We start from the raw sequence: 7,027 nt of genomic DNA, 5'->3' as shown, positions 1-7,027 counted from the left end.
TGCCTACGTGTAATTCCTTACACCACTCCTCTGGCTGACTTGGTGAGCTGTCACTGAATGGGTGGGCTGAAGCAATGGTGGATGCTGCTGTTTGGATAGCATGTGTATCTACTGAGAACAGCTTATCAATGGTGGCAAATCGGAGCAGCTTAATCTCTTGCTCTCCGCAGTTCAACACTCTCATGGGCACTCTTCCCTTCCATATTAATGAATAAAACTATGATGTAAATAGCATATAGATACCCCACAAATGCAGATAAAAGTAGGTTATGGGAAAAGGGGGAAGAGAGAAACAGGAAAATAGTGGAATAAAGTATACCTTCCAGGTGGGAGAGGAAATGGCAGCACAGCCAGTGGAGGTGAAGCAAGGGGAGCCTGCAACTAAAGAGTTGAGAGCGTTATCACATGGTGACTGAGCCTGATTGTAACGGGAGCATAGAGGTGCCGATCCTGTCTTACCTGCGTTGGTGTAGAAGTGGGTGTCCTGTGGTGGAGTCAGCTGTGTGCAGTGGTGGCCGTGGGTTCTTTTATGTGCGACCGTAGTAATAGCTGCGCCCACTTCCTGTATGGGAGTGGAATGCAGTGAGGCTAATGGAACGCACGCCTGCGCATTTGTGTTTAACGTCGCGCATGTGCAGAACGGAGAAAAGGCTGCGCTCACTTCCTAATGAAAGGGAGTGAGACGCAGCTGGGAAGGGAAGGGAAAAGATTAGGGTTTGGGGATGATGAAAGGGCTTTCTACGGGCAAGGATGGCAAAGGGTGGCAGTGACGGAAAGTCAGGCAGCCTGTCCTGTCCTGTCCTGTCCGTCCGTCTTTTTGTATCATGAATTGGAAAGACTGCAAGGGGGAGGGGAGGTGCTTGGAGGAGGAGGAGTTATTCAGATTAATTGCAGTGGGCGGCGGCTGCAAAAAGCATCATTCTTCTTGTTTTTGCTCTGCAAAACAGCCTTTTCAAGGGTTGGCTTGGGTGACAAAATGTCTTCTGTAGGCGTGGGTTTGTCTCCCTCTCCCTAAGATGTGTCCGGTATAGGCCAGGGTGCCACTCAAGGCCGTAACCAATTCGGGTTATAGCTTCTCGGCCTTTTGGCTAAGATCAAGTGTAGTTTCGGAGGACGCTACCTTGGTCGGTACTGGAAGGTGCCTGGGATTGCACGTCTGCCGGCCTTGAGGAAGTGTGTGCGCCTTCTGGTGACACATAGCCCTCTTGTGCCTGGACGGTTCCCAGGCAACGGGAGGCGATCACCTTTGTTATTTTGAAGTCCTACTGATAAACAGAAAAAAAAAAAAATTAAATCTGTTCTTATCAGTTTAATATCTGATACGTCCCCTCTCTGGGGACCATATATTAAATGGATTTTTAGAACAAGGAGATGGAAAAAATCTTGCTCTGTCCACTCCACGCATTGACCTGGTATTGCAGTACCTCCAGGACCGGTGCACCCCTTCTTAACCCAGTTTCCAAAAGCAGAACTCAATTCACCTGATTCAAATGAGCCCCATTAGTGAATTGAAAGAAAGCAAAAACTTTATATGCACCTCAATTTGGCCAATTCACTTTTCACACTTTCACCCTTTTTTTTATCTTTCACACCTTTTACTTGCTTTATTGATGCAAAAGCTGTGCCAAATAGCAAACTCATCTCCACTCAACTTGACCAACTCTGCTATGTCCCGTGCAGTATCTTATTCTCAGTCTTATCTAGATCATTTGCAATTGAATAGAATAGATCCCTTTTGGACACATTGGATTCAGCTGCTGCAGTGACTGCAGGTGTTAGAAGATGCAGACTTGGCATCAGGTGCTGTCTATCAGATTCCACTCCAATTAAAGCTTCCATTGTTTTTCGGTGTTTTCTTTGAGCAATGATGATGTCTTTAGTGATCTGTTGGCTCCCTCTCCTGGAGGAAGAGTTTGCTTGCTCTTGGACTTTCAAAAAGAGAGGTCATGATAGACATTTAGCTTCTGAGCCCAATTGGGGACAGTCATGGGTGATGAATGTTTTGCAACCTGCTGCGAAGCCTGATACCGCAATATAAGGAACGTCAAATACTAAGAATGGGCGGCCTATGAAAGAATTAGTACTTTCATTAAGCATACTTAAACGGCTAATTGGGAATAGACAAACTGTAAAAAGCCCTCTGAGAAAGCCCCTCTCTAACCTTTGTTAGTAAGCTTTTCTGTAGTCTGCCTGTTGATGTATTTTCCGTTTGAACAGTGCACAACATGAAGTGACGGAACACTGGCTTGTCACAATGTCCCCCGCTGACATCACGATAGCGCTGCTGCCTAGAAAGCCAGCTGCGCAGCAGAAGTTGCTCTTTGGGTGGGATGGTGGGCTAATGTATCTATTCCTGCTTGGTGTGAGTTTGACATGATCTAGAGCAACGAGTTCCAGCGGCTAGCGGTTGATTATTGGCTGTAATGGGGCTTTCTGGCTGGTGCCAGCCTTTCTTCTTAGCACACAGGAACCACAATCCCTACACCATGCTTCGATGGATTCTCTCATCCCAGCCCAGTAAAACTACATATTTCACACAGTTATAAGCAGCCCATGGGCATTCACCTGGATTAAAACCCATAACAGCTCATAGACCAAACAATCAATCTACCACTGGACCAAAGACAGGAAGCTAAATCCACTGCCTGCGGTAACTAACTTAATCCTATAGTCTACTCACACAACAAACCCAAGAGAAAGGAAAAAAACATGGCTTCGATTATCCATCCAATGAAAACGCATAACCATTGTGAGCCATTGGACAATGCAATTGCACACATGGTGACATGGTGCACGGCCCAATGAATCAAGTCTGTACTTCATATTCACGGTTTAAGCCCTTGGGTTCTAATGTGTCCAGAGTACATATCCAGAAAGATTCCCTTTCTTTGTGCTAAGCACAAGTCAACAATACGTTGTAAGCAGATTCTATTACCAGTCCCACACCATTTTGTGACGCATAATCGCACAGTGGCCCAATTAAGATTCCAAGTCATCGAACATGTCCCAGCCATACGCAGAGGAGGCGATAGAATTAGGAAGCTCAAAGAAAGGGAATCTTTCTGGATATATACTCTGGGCACGTTGGAACCCAAGGGCTTAAACCATGAATATGAAGAACCGACTTGATTCATTGGGCCGTGCACATTTTTTCTAACGCCCGGTTCTTTTTCGTGTTCACACTATATATGGCTCCAGTATGTATGGAGTTCCATTCTTCCTTGTTTTTTATTTGTCATGTTTGTCTGATTACCTTGTCTAACAGTTTTTTCTCCCCTTTCTTTACCTTCCAGGTTCCCATAGTCACGTGAAATATCCCTGTTGCACTTGATTACGGCTCACTATTCACTATAGGATGTCTTATATCTAACATCACACTCTCACCCATCAGCACTCTATAGGTTTGTATAAGGTATGCGCTTACACATCCGGTCCTCCATAGGTATTTCCACTTATGTAGCACTATCCCTATGATCACTCATAACTCATACCCTTGTAGTCAATTACAGCCTCCTCTCTCCCCTCTCCCCTTCTCCCTTTCCATCTATAATTTTGCCAGTACAATATTAGTTTACATTAGGCACACACTCACATATTCCTTTCCTTAGTGACTTATTGTAATTCACATTCGCATACAATTCTCTATGCCTGCCCCATTACTACATTCATACCTACTTGACCCTATCCTGATACCCCTTGTCTCACCTTGTTGGTCCCTACACCTGTTATCATCTCCTTTCCTGTGTCTGTCTTGTCACACAACACATTTTAGCATATCCCTTGTGCTCCTTATTACCTGTCCTGCCTATTAGAATTATGTCCATTATGTCCATGCATGGCCCAATGAATCAAGTCTGTACTTCATATTCATGGTTTAAGCCTTTGGGTTCCAATGTGCCCAGAGTATATATCCAGAAAGATTCCCTTTCTTTGAGCTTCCTAATTCTATTGCCTCCTCTACGTATGGCTTGGACATGTTCGATGACTTGGAATCTTAATTGGATCACTGTGTGATTATGCGTCACAAAATGGTGTGGGACTGGTAATAGAATCTGCTTACAATGTATTGTTGACTTGTGTTTAGCTCAAAGAAAGAGAATCTTTCTGGATATGTACTCTGGGCACATTAGAACCCAAGGGCTTAAACCGTGAATATGAAGTAAAGACTTGATTCATTGGGCCGTGCACCATGTCACCATGTGTCCAATTGCATTGTCCAATGGCTCACAATGGTTATGCGTTTTCATTGGATGGATAATCGAAGCCATGTTTTTTTCCTTTCTGTTGGGTTTGTTGTGTGAGTAGCCTATAGGATTAAGTTGGTTACCGCAGGCAGTGGATTTAACTTCCTGTCTTTGGTCCAGTGGTAGATGGATTGTCTGGTCTATGAGCTGTTATTGGTTTGAATGCAGGTGAATGCCCATGGGCTGCTTATGACTGTGTAAAATATGTAGTTTTACTGGGCTGGGATGAGAGAATCCATTGAAGCATGGTGTAGGGATTGTGGTTCCTGTGTGCTAAGAAGAGAGGCTGGCACCAGCCAGAAAGCCCCATTGCAGCCAATAATCACTTAATAACTTTTTCAACTTGTCATCATATGGGAGGCCTTCCATTCCTTGTAGTAGTCTAGTTGCCCACCTTTGAACTGACTCTAACTTCTGAATGTCCTTTTTAAAATGTGGAGCCCAAAACTGGTTCCCATATTCCAGATGTAGCCTTACAAGTGATTTATAGAGGTTGATCATCTTTACTTATCATTTAAAACTTTCAAACTGGTACACTCAACACATAAAGCCCCCCCCTTTTAAAGAGTAGTTTCCCTGTACCTAAGTGGGGGTCTACCTAGGTTGGAGCGAGTGGACCTTCGGGGTCCGGTGTCAGTGGTGACAGGCAGTGGGGCAGAGGGAACAGTCAGTTCCTCCTCCCTGCTATCATGTGGGGCAGGCGGAGGCGTAGGGGAGCTGGGTACAGGTACATCCCTGGGCACTGGCTCGCGGTTAACCGTTTCCATCATTTCTTCATCCACGGGTTGTGGGAACAGTATCACTGGAAGGATCACCGCACCGTTCTGTGTAGGCCAGTCTGCTGGAAAATCACCCATCATGGTGTGGATTACCTCTTTTTCCTTCTCCACTGGACTGGGAACTGGAGCCTCATCCGCTACTCTCAATGCTGGTGGGCACTTCTTCAGGTGGTCTCGGGAAACCGTGGCCAAAGTCCCCCCCTGGTCACGGCTGATCTGGTAGGCCTTCCCATTCTCCCATCCTGTGGGCTGGACTACATACGGGGTTTTTTCCCATTGATCATCCAGCTTGTGGGCCCTTCTTTTCCGCTTCAGCACTACATCCCCAGGTTGGAAGGAACCGGCAGGCGCCTTCTTGTTGAAGCACTGCTCCTGTTGTCCCCGACTCCGGCACAAGTTCTTTTCAACATACTCCTGGACCTGTCGGTACTGTGTCCTCCGCCGAGTGTCCCATTCAGCTGTCGACAGGAGTGCTTCTGAAGCTTCCAAGCCCATTTCCAGATCCACTGGTAGCCGGCCGGGACGAGCTCTCATCAGGTATGCTGGAGTGCATTTCGTAGAGCTGGAAGGGATGTTGTTGTACATATCGACCAGGTCAGGTAGCTTCTCCAGCCACAGGTTCCGCTCTTCCAGTGGTAACGTCTTGAGGAGGCCCAGGACCAAGTGGTTCATCTTTTCACAAATGCCATTGGTTTGGGCGTGGTAAGGCGTGGTCCGGATTTTCTTGCAGCCGTACAACTGGCAGAATTCCTGGAATACCTCTGCTTCAAAGGCCGGACCCTGGTCGGTAAGCACCCTCTCCGGGTACCAATGCGGTCAACAGAAATAAGCCTGGAAAGCCTTAGCAGCGGTGCGGCCGGTTAAGTCCTTAACTGGGACAACCACCAGGAACCTCGAGTAGTGGTCTACGATGGTCAGAGCGTAGGTGTACCCACTTCGGCTGGGGGTGAGCTTTACATGGTCAAGGGCAACCAGCTCCAGCGGTTGGTGTGTAATGATCGGGTGTAGGGGTGCCTTCTGGCTGGCCTCGTCCTTCCTTCTCAATGCGCAAGGGCCACATTCTCGGCACCAGGCCTCCACAGATTCCCGCATTCCACTCCAATAGAACCGCTCTCTTAACAACATCTCTAGCTTCTTCCACCCGAAGTGCACTGCACCATCATGGTATGCTTGCAGGACGGTGGGCACTTTAGCCTGGGGAATCACCAGCTGGCGGATCTTCTCGTGAGTCTTTGGATTAATCAGCTCGCGATACAACTTCCCCTGGTGTAGGTATAGCCGGGTCCGTTCTTGCCACAGACGTTGGGCTTCGGCAGGGGCAGCAGGGTCTATCCCAGCAGAACCCTGTTCCACTAGAGTCTTGACCAGGCGGACAGCAGGTGCCTGGTCCTGAGCTTCCTGCCAGTCCTGTCGGGGCAGCGGATCCAGGTTCACCCGTTGTTGGTAGACGTGCACCTTCTCAGTGAATGGCCGGTGAAATGCAGGCAACTCGATCTCTTCGAGGTCATCATCCTCTGGCCCCTCTTCCGACAGGTGGGGCATCCGGGAGAGTGCATTGGCATTGACGTTGGTACGGCCGGCCCGGTACTTGATGGTGAAATCGTAGTTGGCTAACCTGGTCACCCACCGCTGCTCCAACGCGCCCAGCTTGGCCGTATCTAGATGGGTCAGCAGGTTATTGTCTGTGTACGCGGTGAACTTGGCTGCTGCCAGGTAATGGCGGAAACGCTCGGTGATAGCCCACACCAGTGCCAAGAGCTCAAGCTTGAAGGAGATGTAGTTCTCAGGGTTCCTCTCAGTCGGTCGGAGTTTTCGGCTAGCATAAGCTATTACCTTTTCCCTTCTGTCTTGGACCTGGGATAGAACAGCCCCCAAGCCCACATTGCTGGCGTCGGTGTAGAGGATGAATGGGCGGCTGTAGTCAGGGTACGCTAGGATTTCCTCTCCGGTCAGGGCTGTTCTCAGCTGGCGGAAGGATTCCTCATGCTTTTCTTCCCACACCAA

At 48.0% G+C, this 7,027-nt stretch overlaps 1 pseudogene; it reads left to right on the top strand.

Moving 5' to 3' along the window:
- The first annotated feature begins 1,239 nt into the window (after positions 1-1,239).
- On the top strand, positions 1,240-1,446 carry LOC142264467 (U2 spliceosomal RNA; annotated as a pseudogene).
- Positions 1,447-7,027: the final 5,581 nt, after the last annotated feature.

Source organism: Anomaloglossus baeobatrachus, unplaced genomic scaffold, assembly GCF_048569485.1.
Source record: "Anomaloglossus baeobatrachus isolate aAnoBae1 unplaced genomic scaffold, aAnoBae1.hap1 Scaffold_2653, whole genome shotgun sequence".
NCBI classification, from domain to species: domain Eukaryota; kingdom Metazoa; phylum Chordata; class Amphibia; order Anura; family Aromobatidae; genus Anomaloglossus; species Anomaloglossus baeobatrachus.
Note: the sequence above shows the minus strand (reverse complement) of the source record. Positions and strands in the feature narration are given on the sequence as shown.